We start from the raw sequence: 23709 nt of genomic DNA, 5'->3' as shown, positions 1-23709 counted from the left end.
TTTGTAGGGCACAAGTTCATGTTGGAGAAAAAAACAAAGAGGCTTAGCCGTTGGTTAATGTTTGTAACCTGCCATTATTATTAAAATTATAAAATTAATGGTGAGGTTTTACAATGATATTAATAGGTTAATCATTTAATATAATATAATTATATTTTTATTTTAGAATATAATTTTTAGAATTTTAATTTATTATGATAAGGATTTAATTTTTATATAATATTCTAAAATATTTTTAGTAATATATACAAAAAAATTTATTTTCAAAGTAGTTATGTTTTTTTTTTTTTTTTAATTAAATTTATTGTACTTAATATTCTATAATCTAGTATAAAATGGAGTTGTCTATAATGCGACTTTTTGAGATTCCGGTGACGGAATCCGGCGGAAGAAATTGAGATGAAATCATGATTTGTTGCAGTTAAAATGGTTTTTTAACTGCATATTCGGATTCAACACCCTGAAAAACCCCTGGGACGGTTTCATTGTGCAGAAATTAGCTATCAAACTTGGATTCCAATAAATTACTGCCGGATTTTCACCGGAAAAAATCGCCGGAAAGGCTTTCAAAAAGTCGCGTTAAAGACTACTCTGTATAAAATTATTTCCATGCTCAACATAGGGTGATGTGTGATTTTATAAGTGCTCAATGTGGAGTTGACATGTATTTTTAAAATTAAAAATTAAAAATGAATTGTTTGCTGTAACATATTTCCATAAAAAAAATAAAAAATCTTTTGACAAATATTCTATTAATATTATAAATATTACGATAATATAACAATGAATTATAACGATGTTACTTAAATATAAATATATATATATATATGTCACTTTTATATATATATATATATATATCACTTATCATTTCAATAAACATGCTCATATTACAAAAGGTTTTGTTTTAAAGTCATGGTTTGAACTACTATTTCCATTGGGACAAAGTTGGATATGATTTACCCCTCGCCCAAACAACCTTGGGTTTCTGTAACCTAAGCTCAGCATACATTCTCAACATACATTCTAGGCTCCCTTGCATGCTGGATACCTGGCTTGCTCTCCTCCGAGGGATCAACAACAAACCAACAACATCCGATGACTTTGGGATTACCCTCTGATTGACAACTACGGTGTTTTGGGTCTCCATCGACGATTGAGGTCTTCATCGATGATTGACGAGGTTTGTAGGTCAGTAGAGAGTAACTACCCTTGGCGCTTGTGCGACCCAAATCCTCAATTCGCAGTTTTCTCCGTCCTGCTCTGCAACTCCGGCTGGTTTGTGGATTTGTCTGCTAGCTTGCTGGGTAGATTCCACTACTGTTACCTTCTGATGTCCACAAAATGCTCGGAAATGCCTAGACTCACACTCTACCTCCAAAAATGCCTCGGTACAGACTTGTTCTCAAAATTATTAGTTAGCGTTACAGCCTTCGGGCTTAGTATAATTCTTCTGCAAATGTTATTAACTTATATTGTGTGCATATGTAGGGAAATGCTATTTTGGAGGCCTTTGTCAACAAGAAGCCCTCGAATTAGGGTGCCCATTTTATCTTTTCATTTAACAATCTATGACGTGGCTTGCAATGTTCCTCTCCCTATTTCAGGGTAACTATCACAATTCTTGGTTTCTTTCCTGTATTACTGCTATTTCCTTATATATGTTTATTACCCATATCACTCTCATGCTCCAGGAACCCTGTGCACATTTCAACCCTTCATGGGAGCCATTTCATTGAAGCTCCTTCGAATGCGTTTTCTCTAGCTTCCAGGTTTGAGTTCTATTACAAAATTAATCTCCAGAAAAGTAATGTTAAGCCTTTCTTATCACGATGAGAAGGTCTTGCCACAAGTTGAGGGTTTCACCTCCAGGTTGAATCTCTGGAAGTTTTTGTATAGTTTACAAACAAAATACTTATACTTATCTCGGTACGATGAGGGTCTATGTTAATTTATGGATTAAAGGGATTTGTTTTACCAGCGTTCTGTTTACTAATGCCAAGTGGGGTTTCAACCCTCCTCCCTGATTTTCTGATAAAAGACTTGAGATGTGAGCATCCTAGTTGTCAATTGTTATAATGGATTAAATTATTTTCTTTATACTGGTATTTGCAACCATTTTTGGGTGTATCCTGTGCAATGATTGATTCCCACAACTATTTAGTGAAGTATATGATTTGTGTTTGCTTCTGTAAGTTTTGATAATGATACTCTAATACTAATGAAATGCAAATTCCTTTCTTTTTTATCACTGGTTATGTCTCCGACATTTTCTTTTTAGTTTTCTTGACTATTCTTTTATTAAAGAAACTACCAATGAAATTACTGGGTTATCTATGGCTCGTTCCTGGCTCTACAGGAGGAACTTGAGATTGTTCCTAGGGTGCTATTTGTTAGCTCACCCAGGGAAACTAACTTGACTTCCCTTTATTGCAATACAAATTCAAATTTGTTAATTAAGTAGGAAATTCCTAAGCCAATTTTATAGCTAATTCGTCTTTCTAAATGGGTCAAAACTCTGTTCAAATTGTTTTGCAAGAAATGTATGCTATAAAGAATTTTTGAGTATATGCTTTTCTAGTTTATATTCTTATTTACTTTCTCTTATTACTATTCAATGCTAGTAAAGTAATTTTCAACACAATAAAAGATTGCAAATAATGTTTCCTTCTGAATGCACAAATTATGGCTCCCCTTGTATTTGCTTAATTTATTCACAATGATGAATTCATGTGGGAATATTTTCCTTTCATCAAACAAAACAAGAAACAATGTAATTACTAGAATACATAGTCTTGAATCAAGAAAGAGACTAGTCCTTACAAATTAACAAAACAATTCATTTAATATATATATATATATATATATATATATATATATATATATATATATATATGTACATTACTGAGTTGCCAACCACAGGCCCATATGGGAATCAAATGTTCCTCCTCGCCTTTGAGAACTAGAACACTTCTGGCACTCCCTCCGAGCCAGGAGAAATTTACTTTACTTCTTCTAACTCCCTAGACCACTTGGTCCCAACCATCTTTAGCCTTAGGGTTCTTTTCCTTCAGTGAATCCCACTGGCCAACTAGATCAAGGATTCAGAATTCTGGCACCGAACCAACAATTCTCTAAGTTTTCCTTTGTTTTTTCCATTCTCTCTTGCCTCATGTACCTCTACCCTAGTGGCCTTTTCCAGAGTTTTTATTCCTGGAAGAGAAGTTGGGAAGGTAACCGCCAACCCAATTATTTATTTATTTTAATTGATTCCTAGTATGAAATCTTTTTCTCTTTATTCTATCCCCGTGACTTGTGGCTGATTTCTCTTCAACAAAGAGTTATAATTAATTTTATATTGACAACACATTATTAAATTAAGTCAAGTATTTATGTCAGTTTAGTTGCAGTAAAGTGAAGTAAAATAAAGTAATTCTTGAGAATTATCCTACTACCAGCGGGGTGGTACACCCCTCCCCCCTTCATGGGAAACACCATCCCTGGTGTTTTCTTGCTTCCAGAACAGGCTCGGATATGCTTCCCGCATGATTTGTTCATCCTCCTAGGTAGCCTCTTATAGACTAAAGTGCTGCCATTACACTTTAACCTAGCGGATAACTCGTTTCCGCAATGTTGTTTCTCTCCGATCGAGAATACACAAGGGCTCGACCAAGAATTCCTTGTTCGGTTCAACCTGCCATCAACCATTATTATTGTTATTTCTCAAAAATATGTTTTTTTTTTTTTTTTTTTTAATAAAAACAATTTATTTCCTCTACTTGTACATCCTTCCAATGAATTATGTGTCTAGGGTCTTGTATATATTTCTTTAACAAAGAAACATGAAACACATTGTGCACATGTATATGACTAGGTAGGGTTAACTGATAAGCCACTAGAACTTTCTAGCAATGATCTTGAATGAACCACAAAATTGAGGGGCCAACTTGGAGCATACGCTCCATCTTAAAGTACTCTTCTTGGGTTTTACCCTCACATAAACATGTTCTGCTGCTTGATATTCTCAATAAGTTCTCCGTTGGTCAGCATAGTTTTTTTGTCGATCCTGGGCTGCCTTTAAGTTGTACCGAACCTTTTTCACTGTAGCTTCCATCTCTTTAAGCATCTCTGGTCCTAACATCAACTTATCCTCTCGGCTATTCCAATTTCCAGGTATTCTACATTTTCTTCCATATAATACCTCAAATGGGCTCATTTTTAACGATGCATGATAACTATTGTTATATGCAAATTCCACCAAGTGTAAATATTCCTCCCATTTTGTGGGCTGCTGCATCACATACATCCTAAGCATATCTTCTAACACCTGATTGACTCTTTCAGTTTTCCCATCTATTTTGTGGGTGATAAGCGGTACTAAATTGTATTTGTGTACCTAGACTAGTAAACAAGGCCGTTCAGAAGGTGAAAGTAAACTTTACGTCTTTGTTTGAGATTACCATTTTAGGTATCCCATGTAACTTGAAAATTTCTCTCATAAAGATCTTAGAAATTTGTACAACCTTATAAGTTGATTGTATAGGTATAAAATGTGAAACCTTGCTTAATTTATCCACTACTACCATTATGGAGTCATTATGTCTTCTTGACTTTGGTAGCCCAATGATAAAATCTAATGTTACAACCTCCCATTTCCACTCTGGAATAGGCAGAGGGTGAAGTAAGCCTGTGGGGTGTTGATGCTTTGTCTTCACTTGCTAGCATTCTAAGAATTGTGCTAAGTACTGGGTTGTCTCTGACTTCATGCCCTACCAAAAATAGTCTTTCCTTAATGTTGTAATTAATTTTTGGTACCCTGGGTGTGTGGTATATGGGTTTCTGTGGTATTCATCTAGAATAAATATTTTAACATCTTGTTGGTTGGGTACATATATGTGATTCCTATATACTAGCATACCCTCATTGTCAACATTATAGCCCAAATTTCTTTCTGAGTTGTCTTCCTGTTTCGCTTGCTGCCATAAGAAATGATATTCAGGATCTTTTAGAGCAGCTTCTTTAATTTGATTTGTAAAGTCAAAATTTATTTTACTAACAAAAATCTCATAAATATAGTTCAATATTCGACTTAAAGCATCGGCCACCTGATTCTCCTTTCCCTTCATATGCTTGATGTCAAAGTTAAATTTGCTTAAAAACGTAGTCCATCTTGCCTGACAGGTGTTCAAATTTGGTTGATGAAAGAAATTAGTTAGGCTACTGTGATTTGTCATAAGGATAAATTTCTTCCATAGAAGATAATGCCACCAAATATTTAAAGCATGAATTATTGTTGTAAGCTATAAATCATAGGTTGAGTAGTGTTGTTCATGCTCCTTTAGTTTTCGTGATTCATATGCCACCACTCGACCCTCCTACATCAATATGCCCCCAATTCTGAGTTTGGCATGCGTCTGTACAAACCAAGAATTCTTTATTCAAATTTGTTATCCTTAAAATGGGTGTAGTGGTAAGAAAATTCCTCAACTGATAAAAAATTTGCTGACATTCCGCAGACCACTTGAACACCTTCCCCTTTTTCTACAGAGAAGTCAAGGGATGAGCCACTTTAGAAAATCCTTCAATAAAGCGATGGTAGTATCCAGCCAACCTCAGAAAAGAAAGAATATCTTCCACTTTCTTAGGGACAAACCATTCCATGATCGATTTGATTTTCTCTAGATCTACTGCTACACCCTCTTGTGTGATAATATGTCTTAGATATTGTATTTGTTCCTTGTAGAATTCACACTTGTTGTATTTTGCATACGATTGGTGTTCCCTTAAGGTCTACAACACAATTTGTAAGTTCTTATGATGCTCCTCTAGGATTTTAGAATAAATCAAAATGTCATCGATAAATATTAATACAAATTTGTCAAGGTACGGGTGGAAGATCCCATTCATAAGACTCATGAGCCTAGTCGAGGCATTAGTTAGTCCAAAGAGTAGGACTACAAACTCGTATTGTCCATAACGAGTGTTGAATGCAGTCTTACATATATCTTCCTCTTTTATTCTAATATGATGGTATCTTGATCATAGATCAATTTTTGAGAATACCTTGGCGCCCTTGACTTGGTCAAACAGATCGTCAATTCTGGGTAGTGGATACTTTTTTTTGATAGTAAATTTGTTTAACTGTCTTTAATCAATGCACAACCTCAGGGTGTCATCCTTATTTTTAACGAACAACACTGGGGCTCCCTAGAGTGATACACTAGGATGAATACAGTTTTTATCCAACAATTCCTGTAAATGAATCTTTAATTTAGTGAGCTTTGGTATACGCATCCAGTAGGGAGCTCTCAATACCAGGGTAGCTCCTGGAATTAATTCAATAGTGAAATCTATACCTCTTTTGGTTGGAAACCCTGGTATCTCTTCAGGGAATACATCTGAAAATTCTTGAATTATAGGTAGATTTCCTATATCATGCATCTTCTCCTTAGATGTAGCATAACTCACCCGGACTGCATATATATTTGGTAGCCTTTTCGTAAGAATTTTCCTAACTTGGAGGTAGTAATTGGCCTCAACTGTATTGTTTTTGGGAAAAGTGTCTATTCAGAACGACCCTATCCCACTGGGTTGTGACAGAGACCTCAGAAACAAACAAGGAAAACTACTCTTGTATTCTCCTTTAAGAACTATAAACGAAGATGATTAAGATGAACCGACCTGTGTCTTGCGCTAGTTGTTCGATCCAATCTATCTTCTCTTTGCCAGCTTCCACCGATCTGCTCCCTCACTTGCCCAGCATTACCAAGTTCCTGCAAGTTCACAGAAGAGAGAAACTACACAAAGACATGGATTTATGTTCATAAAAAGCTTAGGATCAGTTTTAAGCTAAACATACAAATATAACACACATCAGATATACAAGCATGTAGGAGAAACTCAAGTAGTTTTATTGATAAAACAAGAAGATCCAGGAGGAGTTACAATCGATGATTCCTGATCCAGCATCAACCTCCCAGCATAGAATCCCTTCTTCACCTCCAACAAAGCATAAATCACCCAATACTCTGATATCTATCACAAAACCAACAGCAATTCTCTGCAATGTACAAAATTCCAGCCTCTGGATCTCTTGGTGAGGGATCCATATATAGATGTATGCAAAGAGGATGAGTCAGCTCATGAATTGATTAGTGGCTTCTCTCTATCAGTTCTTGCTTCCACTTGGAGACTGAGAGCCTCTTACTCATCACTGGTCGAATTCAGTGAGGCAAGTGTCATTGGAGAAGATTCTGGAAGCTTCCATTGTCCCTCCACCTTGTTGAATGACTCTGCTACTTGTCATTTCCCGCTCTACGCACCCTGGTAGTGCATTCAAGTGCGTTGCAACGCACCTAGCCAGTGTATTTGGGTGCTTTGCAACGCAGCCAGCTAGTGGAGCACTTGAAATGATCCTGTTTTGACTAGTTTTGAGCAGTTTTTGGTGGAGAACTTCTGGGAGAAGCTGTAATTTGTTGACCTTGTTTCTTTAGGAGCTGGAACAACACTTTTAGGGACTTAGGATCCCTTGGTTTATGGACATTTCATGCTTATAGCTGTAAGGCACAAAAATGTCTATAACAGTTGCCCCCTAAAGTATGAGGCCGTTTATCAGGTGAAATGCTTTATTAGGAGGATCCGAAGTTCTTATGATGCTGGGGAGGAGACCTGTAATATGATACAATACAATACATTATCTTCATACTGTTTTCATGATCTAGTTGAGGCGGGCATTCCCATGCTCAGCTTTATAAATTCATTTTCATGTACATAGGAGAGACAATCGTCTGATGGTAGACTGATGATTCTGACGAAGTCATCATCCTTTTGGTAGGATGATTATCTGTGCTGCAATGCTGTACATTTCAATGTCTTTATTTTTCCTGAATATATATCGCAGCCCGGATGGATGAAACTATATCCGGGGTCTTCAATCTCGTCCAATCTTCACTCTAGGTACAAGTCGATCCATGTGAGAAATGTTTTGAAGTCGAACATGGAAAGACATCGCTTGATTACCAGTCAATGATGTAAACTGTTAACAAGCGCGAGAGGAATCACCGATAATGATAATGACCCTCAAGGTACTGCAGTACAATTCACGTGGTGTGAATAAAGGACTTGGCGTCGAACACCACGCAAAATCTTTCGGTCGAAGGTCATTGATGTATACCTGTCGCTGGAAGTGAGAAACTTGCCATTGAGGCATGCAAGCTTCAAAGTACTGAAGGGGTGTTCCTAGATCAACTTCTTGGATAATGAGCTGATGTCAACAAGAAGCGATCTGTCAAAGGAAGGCCTTAATGAATCCCACATCAATGACACGGAACGGAGCAAATGATTTTGATGGAGGTGAAAATGATCTGGTGACATACGGTTCAGGGTGGCGGTCATGAAAGAGTGAAGTATAATGTATGGTAGTGGATGGGACACGGGTAACTTCTCTGGATGAATTCTCTTGAACATGTCGGCGACACTTATGTGGTGGATTGGTAGCATTTACCCCAAATGTGGATGGTATGGCGTGACCATGGTGATGTGACCGGTGAATGAAACAACCCAACCCGACTCTGGCATGGAGTGGAAGTGTCATGTTCAAGAGCGACTTGCTACCAATAAAGTTTCTTTGAGTTTTCTTCCCAATTTTTCCCCAGTCATTGCTGACCAGTACCTCTTTATTTTTGTCAAGCTTGAGGAGGATAACATATGCTTGTTCTATAATTTGCCCTTCGGGCAAACACATCGCTATGTTTTAACGAGCCTAGCGATAGTGAAACTCGTTCTCACCTAAAGACAAGTTTGTCGCTATTAATTCTTTTTAACGAGTCTAATGACAAAGATAACTCGGTCCTTTTCATTTTTAAAGAGTCTGAAAAGGCTTGTAAATATAACTCCGGAATTCCTTTTTCGTCATCTAATCCCTTAAGTCTGAAAAAGTATAAAATAATACAGAAGGGATGAATTTTCGATAATTTTAACGAGCCGAATAAAACAAGCGCTCGATCTTTTTGTGCAATAATCCCTCAGGTCCAAAAAGATTAAAATCTAGAGGAGGGATAGCGCTTCCGGTCGCTTTAACGAGCTGGAAGGCCAAAACTCGGCAATCTTTTCATATTTTACGAGTCAGATGAAAAGAGCTTAAAGAAGACTCGTCTTTTGAGGAACGAGTGATAAAATGGGTAGCAGCTGATTCCAGGTAAGGTTTGGAATTTTCCAATCACGGCAGTGTCACAAGGATGGCTAGTGAAATCACTCTTCGCAGCTGTTCCTCAAAATGGGTAAACAATCAAATGGAGGTGAATGATCGGCCAATGGAAAAGTGGAGGTGACGGTGCAAACACGACCAAGGCTTTAATGGCTGAAAATGCTTCATTCACGGTGGTTATTTACCGGAGGATAGTTCATTTTTTAACGAGCTTAAACGCGGGTGGAAACATTTGCTCGGTCCGGGTTTATTTTTTAACGAGCTTGAACCTCGCGGTAAACACTGCTCGAGGCGGGTTTATTTTTTAACGAGCTTGAACCCTGCGGTAACACTGCTCATGGCGGGTTTATTTTTTAACGAGCTTGAACCCTACAGTAACACTGCTCGTGATAAGTTTGCATGCCCCCAACATAATAATGCAAATCAAGGTGTATGCCCCCCAAGCTTCATTGCATTCAACTTGGTGGTTGGAATGAAGGTTTACCTTTGAGAAAGGGGATTTGTTTCATTTTTTTTTAATGAGGTTGACACAGTAAAAGAACCATCCTCAAGACTCCTTGTTTCATTTTTTAACGAGGTCGACACAAGATAAGAACCGTCCTCGGAGTCCAAATCCATTAGATATAGAAGGTTTCATATTCCACTGTGGCCACTTCCGCCAGATTACTCGGAGGCGGTAGGGCAAAAGTACCCATTAAGGCAGGGTCTTTTAGGAGACCTACTCTGATATTTTGGAGCGAATGACTGCTTCCATGGATCATTGGAATGCTTCCAGTAACTTGAGAACCATTGGGGAGGAAGTTTTGCTGATCGACGATTGTAATCCCTCCTTGAAAGGGAAATGCAATCTTTCTGAAATAGGTCGACACAACAGCTGCCATGGCGTATATCCATGGTCTTCCTAGTAGGATGTTGTAATCAAGATTCCCATCTATGACTTCAACATTTATTTCTACTGTTTTCCCTCCTAGTTCAACTTTCAAGTTATTTAGGATACCATATGGGGTATATGTCCTTCCTTCAAATGCTTTTAACGTCGTCGCAGACCGCGACAAGGTTGGAGATCCTAAAGTTTTCCAGCAACTCATCGACATAATACATGTAGATGCCCCCTCATCAATAATTGTTCGATGAACAGTTTTGTTGAGGGCTTTCACTTGAATAAGGAAAGCTAGTTGAGCTGGTAACTGAGGGTCATATCCTTTATGATTAAAGGCCACAAGATTGGAATCCATTGGGTCAATCCCACCTATTGCTGATAATAAAGCTTGCTCTTGGGAGAGGCAATTTTGCGGTACGTCAAGTGTCGACATAGTGGACGACGATTGGGCCAGGTCCTCTATTATATTATAATTCTGTGCTATTTTTGCACGAGAATTAAATGTCGATTTGTGCACTACTCCCTTTGGCGACTTTATCATTTGTTCAGGAATGATGGGTGGCACAACTTTGGTCAAAGTTGTTGTCGAACTACTAGGTTGTTCATTAGCCTTGTTATTCGACACCTGTGGATTCCCGTAATCTTTATTCCTTGCCAAAGCATCATTTTGCTGCTTTGAGATAGACAACATAAGCACTTGGGATCGGGAATAATTTTGATTAGCAACCAGTTTGGTTCCCGGGCTTGGAAACGGATCAGTCAAAATTGCTGAGGTTTTTGAACTCTTAAAGAGTTTCTTAACTTCAGCTTTATGTGGACAATCTCTCGTCCGATGATCCTCATCACATATATGACACCCCGCAGGGGGTTTCCTTTGCCCAGAAGGGTTTGTAGAAGGCTTTTTAGGAGATGACTCATCCTGCTTCCTTTTTCTCCCTTTCTTTTTCTTCTTCTTCCCTTTGCCTTGTTTCTTCTTACTTCCTGGTTGTTTGGTTTCTTTGCCCTTATCTGTCGATACGGCATTTACTTCCGAAGCAAGAAGTTCCTCATTTGCATTTTGACTAGAAATCTTACAGGCCTTTTTAGATGTAGCCTTTGTTGATTTCGTGTTTGTTGCGCCAATCACGCCATCGATGGCATGAGAGTCATTGTTTGATTTAGGAGGAGGAGGAACTGAGAATTCTGGTCTAGGGGCGTCAGGTATTTTATCGTAGAGCGTGCCGGACTGAGTGTAAATCAAGTCCAAATATTGCGCACGAGCGATAACTTGCTCTTCTGTGACAACTCCCCCTTTTGCCACATCTTCCGTGATGGAAGGCAGTAATGACTTAATAAACCATTCAGCTAAAAGCTGATCGGGAACATACGTTTTCACCATTCTACGACGACGTCGCCATTCATGTATATGATCAGATATGTGAGTGGCCATCATTTGTTTGAAGTTGCTAAGAAGTTCGGTTCCCATTTCGTACCTTATCGGTAACTGAAAATGGGTTAAAGAGGTTGTGGCTAAGGTACTGAAGTTGTCGAACGAAGCTCTAGGTAATTCAATATACCATTTTGCTGCCGGACCAGTTAACATCCTCTGGAAAAGGCGAAGCCTAATCGAATCATCGTTTAGGGTGTTTGATGAACACCACAGATGAAAGGTCATCACATGATTCGACGGATCTTCACCCGGATTTCCATTAAATTTAGGAATATCTGACGGAAGTTTATGCGGAATCGCTGGCCACCAAGGGTCATAAGCAATTGGATCATTTGTCAGCCGGTTTAGATCTGGTAATTCTAGAGTTGCTACAAAGGGCAACTGTTGATTCAGGTTAGGTGAAGCATACCCAAGATAAGATGGAATCGCCTGAGCAGTGGGTCTTTGTATACCAGTATAATGTATTTGATGCTGGCAGCTTTGACAAGGTTGATGGGCATAACCATTATAGTATGGTTGTTGATAACCGCTTTGGAAATGCAGTTGCCCATCACTTACAAAGACTTGTTGCTCAGGTCCTTGAGATTGAACCAGCCCTGGTTATTGGACCATTTGCTGTTGTCCAATATTGGATGATTGACCAAGATGAGGAGTCATAGTACTTGTTTGAGCCTGAGTCGCTCCAGATAAGGAGTCACTAACCTGAGGTTGTGATTGAGTCGTTGAGACAAGAGGCTGTTGTATTGCAACCTGAGAAACTTGGGGTTGACATACATCAGGTAGCACTTGTACTTGTGACGTAGTCACCGTAGCAGGTATAGTGGGAATATTCGACACAGGATGGACTGGTTGCATTGAATATACAACCCTTGGTTGCTGAGGCAGTATTGGTACCCAACCGTGAAGTGTAAAAACTTCTGGATAACAGAAATATATATAAAAATATTTTATTAATAAATGAATAGACAGATGATGATGATTTACAATGGGTTGCCTGGCTTATATACCGCCATGGGCACCCTTTGGGAAAGGGCATGATCTTATGATCGTGCCCTTTCATCTAACTAAACCTAAAATTAAACAATAACCTAAAATAAACTAATTTTTTACATAACATTGCCTTCCTCTCGAAAGAATGCTTTGTCCTCAAAGCATAAGTAACGACGGATGTTGTTGAAGAATGATTCATTCTCCCAGAAAGCGTCTTCTTCAGGTAAGTCCTTCCACTTGATCAGATATTCTAAGATGATCAAGGTCGCACATTTTAAAAGGTCTTGGATTAACAGGGTCTGGTCTTGCCTTGACTCCTATTGTATGCTCAATTTCCCTATTAGGCGGCATCTTCATAGGTAGGTCTTGAAATACTTTTTCATGCTTCCGAATCAGATCTTGTATCTCTGGTGATTCTTCTCTGGTCATATTTGCAGATAACATTTCTAATTGATGACATTGTACTTCATAAGCAGGTGCTCTTCTTAGACTCAGCTTCATCATCTGAGATGATGATACAACATGATTTTCTGGTGCTTGGAATCCGTGTAGCTTGTACTTCTGACCTCCCCATTTGAATTTTATAAATTGTACTTGATGGTTGGCGGCATAAGTACCTAAAGTTCGTAGCCATTGGATACCTAAGACTACATCTACTCCTCCTAACGGTACTGTGAAAAACGGAGACTCTAAACTGAAGTCTTGAATCTGCAATTTAACCTTATGGCATTTTCCCACCTTTTCAATCTTCTTACCGTTAGCTATCATCACTTTCATGTTTGGTAAGGGAAACGAAAAAATATTGAGTCTCTTTGCCACGGTTGCATCTAAAAAATTGTGTGTGCTTCCAGAGTCGACGAGAACCACTACTTTGTTCTTCTTTATGTGTCCTTTTAACTTTAAAGTCTGAGGTTGTGATATACCTGTCATAGCTGATAATGATACTTGTGGAATACTTCCATCATCTAGTTCTGGTGAGAATTCTGGGGCATCTTCTGTGTCTTCTACGTCATAATCTTCACTGTTTGAATCATTGGTTGCTTCACAATTATATAGGTTCTTTGGTTCTTTTCCTTTAGCACATCTATGTTTGGGGTCCCACTTCTCACCACAACGTTTACATTTACCCTCTTTTATCCTTTGCATTTCCACATTAGATTTTTCATCTTCACGACGATGTGGTGGAACATATCTTGTATTATTTGAGTCCACATACTGGGGTATCCTTCGTCTTGCATAAGCTTTTTCCACTGTTGACCAAAATATTGGTTCGGATTTCTTTTCAGCTGTTTTTGCTTTTCGTCTTGCTTCTTCTATAGATGTAATATCATGCATCTCAAGTTCTGCTTGTAAATGGGTTTTGAGTCCCGAGATGTATGACTGAATTAGACGAGATTCTGATAACCCAGGTACTCGTGTTACTAAGGTATCCCATTCTTGAGTGTATTCATCGACACTTCCTTTTTGCCGTAGTTTGATGAGTTTTGAAAAGAACTCTTCTTCCTTTACACCTTGGAATCTTTTGAAGAATGCATCTTTAAATCTCTTCCAGCTAATGACGTGTGTTGTCTTTTCCCACCACATATACCAGTTATATGCTTCTCCCTCCATTTTCATGGATGCATGTCTGAGCTTTTCGTCATCGTCAGTGATGTCATATATCTCAAAGTATTCTTCTGCTTTATTTATCCATGCAAGGTTGATGGGCATAACCATTATAGTATGGTTGTTGATAACCGCTTTGGAAATGCAGTTGCCCATCACTTACAAAGACTTGTTGCTCAGGTCCTTGAGATTGAACCAGCCCTGGTTGTTGGACCATTTGCTGTTGTCCAATATTGGATGATTGACCAAGATGAGGAGTCATAGTACTTGTTTGAGCCTGAGTCGCTCCAGATAAGGAGTCACTAACCTGAGGTTGTGATTGAGTCGTTGAGACAAGAGGCTGTTGTATTGCAACCTGAGAAACTTGGGGTTGACATACAACAGGTAGCACTTGTACTTGCGACGTAGTCACCGTAGCAGGTATAGTGGGAATATTCGACACAAGATGGACTGGTTGCATTGAATATACAACCCTTGGTTGCTGAGGCAGTATTGGTACCCAACCGCTGGATGTAATTCCAGTTTGACCTGAAGTTTTTTGTAAACTCGCATATGGTTGTTCTCTGGGAGGGAACAATGAAAAGGCATACTGCCCTCCATATGGTGGAAATCCAGTGCTTAAAGGGTAGATTGGCCTTTGAAGACACATTGGATCAACTTGTTGAGTTTCAACATAAGAAATACCAGATGATAATCCGGATGAAGAAATAGGAACTAACCATGTCATCGAAGCAGTCCCTGATTGGACTCCGGCTTGTTGTTGATAACTTGCCGGGACAGATGGTATACCGACGAACATCGTTAGAGTAGCAGCAGGAGATTCAGCTACTGCTGTGTCAGACGACACAGTCCTGGATGTCGATGGCTGTTCAGACATATCTAGTCTATCCAAAAGATTTCCTAGCGATTCTACAAGAACTTGTGATGAAGGGAGACTAACTTCGAAGATCAATGAGGGAAAGGTGATGATTATTCCGTTTAAAATAAATTTTAGACGCCTTGACACAACTTGTTTTTTCAATTTTAAAGAGTCGAGAAAAAACAAAAGATGACTCTAGTCTCCTTCGATTTTTAATGAGCCTGAAGTGACAAGTGCTCAGATGGAACTTTTCCGTTAAGGAGTCTAAAAAGGAACGAAAGGGACTGCTCTGGAGATCTAGGTAGAGGGAGTACCAAACCAATCACAAAACTGCAGAATATGTTTTACGGTATGGCAGTCAATCTTCACGAATGTTGTGTTCGGTGCATTGCAATCAGTAGGGCGGCCGACACGGTTTCCTATGGATAAAAGGTTTTAAGCCTATAGGGGTCTCCCAATATATACTCGACGGTACGTGGGAGCACAAGTGCGTACTGGCACTTATCGTCTCACAGTGGAGGAATCACCCAACCATTAGTGAGGACAAGGGTTACCAGGCTTATACGATGCCGGAATACATCTCTAGCCTAGACCTCTATGTTGTGCGTTAAGTTCCAATGCGTTTTTAGATTCATTCAATTTATTTTAAGTTGATCTTTCTTAGAAGTTTGCCTTTTGGGATCACCACGAGATGTAGATGTAATTCCTAAATGTAATCTAAAGATGATAAGCAAACCTTTTATCTCTTTTCAGTAATGAAAATCCTAGCTACAAGGGGAAAAGAAAGACACAATCTTTTCTCAAAGAGCAAAGAGCACACTGTAAATGCATTTTTTCCTAAATCAAGCCAAACAGACTATCAATATGCAAATGCACTTGTGCATGTATTTGTTTTTGACTTTCTTAATATTGATGCCTAAAAAGAAAGTTGTTGTATAAATTTGAATTCGATTTCAAGTGAAAAACACAAACAAGCTTCTTTTCGAAATCAAAAGGTAGAGACGATTACGACACTTTATGATTTTGAAGTAAACACTTGTTTCGACACTAGAAATTCACAAATTCAAGCCAAAGGCAAAAGTAGAAGCGTAATCAACTGTCAACAGCAAATATACTCTCTCCTAAGATCACAAACGACAGATCTAGATGTAAGGGCGACAGTATGACCAGTTTACTTTTGCAATGGGAAACTGTAGATGACGTAACAAATACACAAAAACAAATACAGTTTCTTTTATACAACTGAGGCGGAATTAAGGCCGAGAGAAGGGGATTTTAAATAGACAAACACACTGATCATAGGCTGCAAAGATCAGAGGCAAAACTGGAAAAAGTGAGCAAAGAACCTCAGCTAGGCAGGGCTAGGCTGATCAACGCACCTGCTACACAGAGAAACTGAATTGCAACGCAGGTAACCCTCTCGGGAACTGCGCTGAAATGCAGAGTCGCTTCACAGAGCCTGCGCTGAAGCAGAAACGAGAATTGTCTCCGGGTTCCGGGTCACAGTTTGCAGTTTAATCTATGGTTTTTGGCCGGGTAAAAGCAATCAATTGTGTACAATCAGAGGGTTGATTTACAAGAGGTTTAAGAGCTATCACAAAGGGTAATCAGATCATTTGTGAGTCAACTATTCAGATCATAAACAGGCCCAGTGAATGGACTAGAGTAGCAGATGTCTACTTTGCATTTGTAAATGGAAAATGTAGTTCGATTCGCTACTCCTAAGTTTATGAGATGAACAACAATAGAAACACAAATAAACTAACTAGACATGATCCCCAGCGAAGTCGCCATTTTGTTTTCGGGAAAAGTGTCTATTCAAAACGACCCTATCCCACTGGGTTGTGACAGAGACCTCAGAAACAAACAAGGAAAACTACTCTTGTATTCTCCTTTAAGAACTATAAACGAAGATGATTAAGATGAACCGACTTGTGTCTTGCGCTAGTTGTTCGATCCAATCTATCTTCTCTTTGCCAGCTTCCACCGATCTGCTCCCTCACTTGCCCAGCGTTACCAAGTTCCTGCAAGTTCACAGAAGAGAGAAACTACACAAAGACATGGATTTATGTTCATAAAAAGCTTAGGATTAGTTTTAAGCTAAACATACAAATATAACACACATCAGATATACAAGCATGTAGGAGAAACTCAAGTAGTTTTATTGATAAAACAAGAAGATCCAGGAGGAGTTACAACCGATGATTCCTGATCCAGCATCAACCTCCCAGCATAGAATCCCTTCTTCACCTCCAACAAAGCATAAATCACTCAATACTCTGATATCTATCACAAAACCAACAACAATTCTCTGCAATGTACAAAATTCCAGCCTGTGGATCTCTTGGTGAGGGATCCATATATAGATGTATGCAAAGAGGATGAGTCAGCTCATGAATTGATTAGTGGCTTCTCTCTGTCAGTTCTTTCTTCCACTTGGAGACTGAGAGCCTCTTACTCATCACTGGTCGAATTCAGTGAGGCAAGTGTCATTGGAGAAGATTTTGGAAGCTTCCATTGTCCCTCCACCTCGTTGAATGACTCTGCCACTTGTCATTTCCCGCTCAACGCACCCTGGTAGTGCATTCAAGTGCGTTGCAACACACCTAGCCAGTGTATTTGGGTGCTTTGCAACGCAGCCAGCTAGTGGAGCACTTGAAATGATCCTGTTTTGACTAGTTTTGAGCAGTCTCTGGTGGAGAACTTCTAGGAGAAGCTGTAATTTGTTGACCTTGTTTCTTTAGGAGCTGGAACAACACTTTTAGGGACTTAGGATCCCTTGGTTTATGGACATTTCATGCTTATAGCTGTAAGGCACAAAAATGTCTATAACATGTATGGGCCATTTAGCTCCCCGAATCTCACATCTGACACCCGCTTCATTCAGGTAACTAATAGTTTTTCCTTGCAGTTAACTAGAGACCAATGGGCTTCTAACCAATCCATTCTAATTAGAACATCATAGGACCCCAAAGGTAGAATGTTTAAATCTGTTCTTATGGGTTGATCTACTAACTCAACTAAACAGTTTTCTACTTTAGCCATCACACGCCTTTTTGCTCCTATGGCTAGTTGTACTAGCCATGGACTTTTAAATTTATGAGTTTGAAATATTATCTTAGGGCTCACATAACTTAAACTGGTGCCAAGATCTACTAAAAAAGAAACAATATGCTTGAACAACTTACCTTCAACTTCAATCATGCTGGGTTGATATTTTGCTTGACAATATTCTAGTGCTGCATTAATTTTCGGTATGGTCTTGGCCACCTCCCCTACTATAGAGGCTTCTTGTATGCTATTAACTGGTTCAAGTCTTCCATGGTAGGGACAATTTTTAACATAATGTGGTCCCCCATAGCCCCAACATTGCAGAGGGGGTTTCTGTCATTGATTACCCTTAGATTTAGTAGATGGTTCCACTGGTCTGGTCTCATTCGGAGATCAAAATTTCTATTGATTTTTCTCCATATTTTTGCCTTGTTGCCCTTTAAAATATTCCTAGAATTAACTTTTCTCTTTCTCCAACTATTGTGTGCAATATTTTATCCCTTCTTATTAGCATTAACCTATTTCTGCATCTGTTGATAGTAGATCCACACTTTTCTTGTGATGTCATCCATAGTTTTAGGATAATCAAACTCAAGTCATTCCTTCATATGCATTGGAAAACTGCTAACAAACCTTTTCACTTTAGCTTTCTCCTCTCGTAAGTACGGTACAAATCGTAGAAAGGAGGTAAACTTGGCCACATATTCATCCATAGTCAACTGCCCCAACTTTAACTCATGGAATTATTTAGCTTTATCATCATAAAACCATCCAGTTAGATATTTATTCCTAGAATATTTATAGAATGCTTCCCAAATAATCGATTTCTCATCAACAACATGCACTTCTTTTGTTTCCTCCCACCACAAAGTGGTCTTTCCTTGTATCTTGTAAATAACTAGCCAAGCTTTTAAATTTTCATCATAATCATAGATTTGAAAGTACTTGGTTATATTTATTAACCAAGACTTTTTTGCTTCCTCAGTTTCACCATCATAACTTAGAGGTTTAATCTTCTTAAATTCACTTTGCAATTCAACTTTCCATTTCTTTTCCTTTTTGCATTCATCATTATCTGATGTGTCTCTAGACTCTTTTCCTTGCGTTTTCTGATTCCCTTCAGACTCCTGTGTTTGGATTTCTTCTGGTATAGGGTCCTATCTCCTTCTGTGAGATTCTTCTTGATTACCATTATCAAAGCTCGATTTTGAATTTTGATGGTTCTGTCTATTTGCCACATATTCATTTTCAATTTTAAGCGTTTCCATCTCTGACTAAAGTTGCTGTATTGTTTCCATCATTGCAGAAATATAGTTATGCGATTCATTCTCCAATTGAATCCATAGCTTAGGATTAGTTCCTTCCATTAGTATCGACTCAGGCTCAGTGTTGGGTCTTGCTGATGGTGTGGAAACGGGTCCACCTCTTCTCCTCATAGTGATCCTTCTTCCTCTCTCTCTCTCTCTCTCTCTCTCTCTTTGTGAAAACACACAACATAATTTTATTTGCATCAGTGAGGTCCTCAGTGTAGAACCTTGAGCTCTGATACCACCTGTAACATATCTCCATAATCTTTTTTTCTTTTGACAATATTATACTAATATTATAAATATTACGATAACTTAAACATGAATTATAACGATGTCACTTACCATTTCAAATAAATAAATAAATATATATATATATATATAACACAATGATATATATATATATATATATATATATATATATATAACACAATGATATATATATATATATATATATATATATATATATATATATATAAAAACACAATGATATTTTTTCTTTTGACAATATTATACTAATATTATAAATATTACGATAACTTAAACATGAATTATAACGATGTCACTTACCATTTGAAATAAATATATATATATATATATATAACACAATGATATATATATATATATATACAATGATATATATATATATATATATATATATATATATATATAAACATACTCATATTACATAAGGTTTTGTTTTAAAGGTTTTGTTTTAAAGTCATGGTTTGAAGTACTATTTGCATTGGGGTGAAGTTGGCTATGATTTACGCATCACCCAACTAACCATGGGTTTCTGTAACCCAGGCTTCACGTACATTCTAGGCTCCCTTGCATGTTGGCTACCTATCTTTCTCTCCTCCGAAGGATCAACAACAAACCAATGACATCCGATGACTTTGGGATTACCCCCCAATCGATCGATGTGGTATTTTGGGTCTCCATCGATGGCTGAGGATGTTTGTAGGTCGGTAGAGAGTAACTACCCTTGGCGCCTGTGCGACCTAAACCCTCAGTCTTTTGATTCACAATTTTCTCTGCTCTGCTTTGCAACTTCGGTTGGTTTGTAGTTCTTTTTGCTAGCTTGCTGGGTAGAGTCCACATCTATTACCTTTCGAAGTGCACAACGTGCTCGACAATGCCCAGAATTATACTCTCCCTCCAGAAATGCCTCGGTACAGTCTTGTTATCAAAATTATTAGTTAGTGTTATAGCCTTTGGGCTCATTTTAATTATTTTGCAAATGTTATTAACTTATATTGTGCGCATATGTAAGGTAACACTATTTTGGATGTCTCTGTCAATGGAAAATCCTCAGGTTGAGGGTAATTGTTTTCCCTTTTCAATAAACAATCTACGGCATGGATTGCAATGTTCCTCTCCCTATTTTAAGGTAACTGCCACAATTCTTGGTTTCTTTCTTGTATTACTGCTATTTCCTTATATATGTTTATTACCCATTTTGCTCTTGTGCTGTAGGGAACCCAGTGTGCATTTTAACCCTTCATGGGAGCCATTTCGCCAAAGTTCCTTCGAATGCACTTGCTCCAACTTCCAGGTTTGGGTTCTATTACAAAATTAATCTACAGAAGAGTAATGTTAAGCCTTTCTTAGAAGGACGTTGAGGTCTTGCTGCAAGTTGAGGGTTTCTCCTCTAGGTTGAATCTTTGGAAGTTTTTGTATAGTTTACGAACAAAAGAATTTAATTAACTTGCTACGACGAGGGCCTGTATTAATTTATGGCTTAAAGCTATTTGTTTTTGCATTGTTGAGTTCACTAATGCCAAGTGGGGATTCAACCCTCCTCCCTGATTTTTCTAATAAAATACTTGAGATGTGAGCATCTCAGTTGTCGATTGTTATAATGGCTTAACTTATTTTATTTATACTGGTATTTGTAATCGTTGTTGGGTGTATCTTGTGCAATGAATGATACACACAACGATTTAGTAAAGTATACGATTTTTGTTTTCTTTTGTAAGTTTTGATAATGATACTCTAATAGTGATGAAATGAAAATTCCTTGCTTTTTTGTCACTGGTTATGTCTCCAACATTTTCTTGACTATTATTTTATTATAGAAACTACCCATGAAGTTCCTGGGTTATCTATGGTTCGTTCCTGGCTTTACAAGAGGAACTTGAGATGGTTCCCACGGTGTTATTCATTAGCCGACCCATGCAAACTAACTTAGATTCCCTATATTGCAATACAAATTCAAATTTGTTAATTAGGTAGGAAATTCCTAAGCCAATTTTACACCTAATTCATCTTTCTAAATGGGTCGAAACTCTGTTCAAATTGTTCTGCAGGAAATGTATGATTATAAAGACTTTTTGAGTATATGATTTTCTAGTTTATATTCCTGTTTACTTGCTCTTATTACTATTCAATGCTAGTATAATAATTTTCAACACAATAAAGGACTACAAATAATGTTTCCTTGCGAATGCATAGATTATGGTTCCACTTGTATCTACTTAAGTTATTCACAATGATGAATTCATATGGGAATCTTTTCCTTTCATCAAACATAACAAGAAACCCTGTAATTACTGGAATACATAGTCTTGAATTAAGAAAGAGAACCAATCCTTACTAATTAACAAAACAATTGATTATATATATATATATATATACACTGAGTTTCCAACCACAAGTCCATAGGGGAATTGAACGTTCCTCCCAACCTTCGAGAACCAGAACACTTCTAGCACTCCCCCTCAGTTGATTTCATACACAAGAGCAATTTACTTTGCTTCTTCTGACTCCCTAGACCACCTGGTCCCAACAAGCGGTAGTCTTAGAGTTATTTTCCATGAGTGAATCCCACTGGCCAACCAACTCAAGGATTCAGAATTCTGGCACGAAACCATCAATTCTGTAAGTTTTCCTTTGTTTTTCCTATTATCTCTTGCCTTAGGTACCTTTACCCTATTGGCATTTTCTAGAGTTTTTCTTCTTGGAAGAGAAGTTGGGAAGGTAACCGCCAACCTAACTATTTCTTTATTTTAACTGCTTCCTAGTATGAAATCTTTTTCTCTTTATTCTATCCTAGTGACTTGTTGTTGACTTGTCTTCACTCGTCTTTATGCTAGTTTAGCTATAGTAAAGTGAAGTAAAATAAAGTAATTCTTGAGAATTATCCTAATACGAGGGGGTGTTACATTTGCCATTTGAAATAAAGATTTTGTGATTTTAGAATAGATATGGTCAATTATTAGGATATGGTTAATTATTAATAAATTAATTAAATAATAATTATTAATGTTATTAATGACAATAATTAAAAAAATTAGTTAATGATATTGTACACTACACAAACAAGGTTTGCATTTCTAGGGGTTTGATCTATCTGTAGAGTTAGATGGATCTAGGTTGGTTAATTAAAAAAAATATCATATGAAAAAGTGTTATATGAATTAAGTTATAGGTTTTTAAGCATATGATATTGATAAGCCATGGTATTGTAACAAAACCAACTTAGAATCTAAATAATAAAATGAAGTTGAATTTCCGTGATTAAAAATCTTTATATATATATCAATTTTTTTTGTAATTATAACCATATATATTTATAGAATTTCATTTGAAAGACATCATAATATTTTATCACTTTCTTTTAAGAAATAACATAATAACGTAATATTTTATAAGAAATATAACATAATATTTTTTTTAAGAAATAACATATTTATAATATTATTTTCAATTTTTTTAATACAAATATTAACATTAAAATTACACTCTTTCCTATAATATATTAAATATATATATATTTTTAATTAACGTGTTATATAAGAGATTCTATCCACAATATCATATCAAAAAATTTGATACAAACAATTAATTATGAAGTGAGCATCACTAATGGTATTAAACAAACTAATCCATAATGAAAAAATTAAAGGAATATAAATAATCATAATTATTTTGCTTACTAATATAGTTAATTAAAATACATTTTTTAATATAAAATATATTTAATTAATTAAAAATGATTCACATTATACTAGAGATATCGTTTTCACCAATTTCCAATTAAAGTAACAATTTCATTAGATCAAAATAAAAGTAATATATTAGTTAAAAAATAAGCTAATTGCTAATGGATTTTTTCTTGGTAAAAAATATATTATTAATAAAAATATAAAATATAATAAGATAAAAACTTTATTTTTACTAATTTTTTAATTACATTAACAATTATATATATATATATATATATATATATATATATATATATATTAAATATAAAATTAATATATAAATTTTTTATTTATATAATAATATAGATTTATATATTTTACTTTTTAAATTTAAACCATAAAAAAAAATTACATTTTTTTTTTACCAAAATAAAACAATTTACCTATCTCCCCTAAC

The 23709-nt window shown here is 36.9% G+C and overlaps 1 long non-coding RNA gene across 2 annotated transcripts; it reads left to right on the top strand.

Annotated features, from left to right (window-relative positions):
* Positions 1-902: 902 nt before the first annotated feature.
* Positions 903-21249, top strand: LOC149220913 (uncharacterized). Of its 2 annotated transcripts, none has more exons than XR_016248780.1 (5): positions 903-1388; positions 1489-1605; positions 1692-1769; positions 20642-20716; positions 20812-21249. It is a non-coding gene; the product is annotated as an uncharacterized LOC149220913 (long non-coding RNA). The 2 variants fall into 2 exon arrangements; XR_016248779.1 differs by having other exon boundaries at positions 20803-21233.
* The last annotated feature ends 2460 nt before the right edge of the window (positions 21250-23709 follow it).

Source organism: Pinus tabuliformis, chromosome Q, assembly GCF_031772625.1.
Source record: "Pinus tabuliformis cultivar Carrire ecotype Pingquan chromosome Q, CPIR1, whole genome shotgun sequence".
NCBI classification, from domain to species: Eukaryota; Viridiplantae; Streptophyta; class Pinopsida; order Pinales; family Pinaceae; genus Pinus; species Pinus tabuliformis.
The sequence above is the reverse complement of the archived record's forward strand: the minus strand, read 5'-3'. Positions and strand labels throughout refer to the sequence as shown.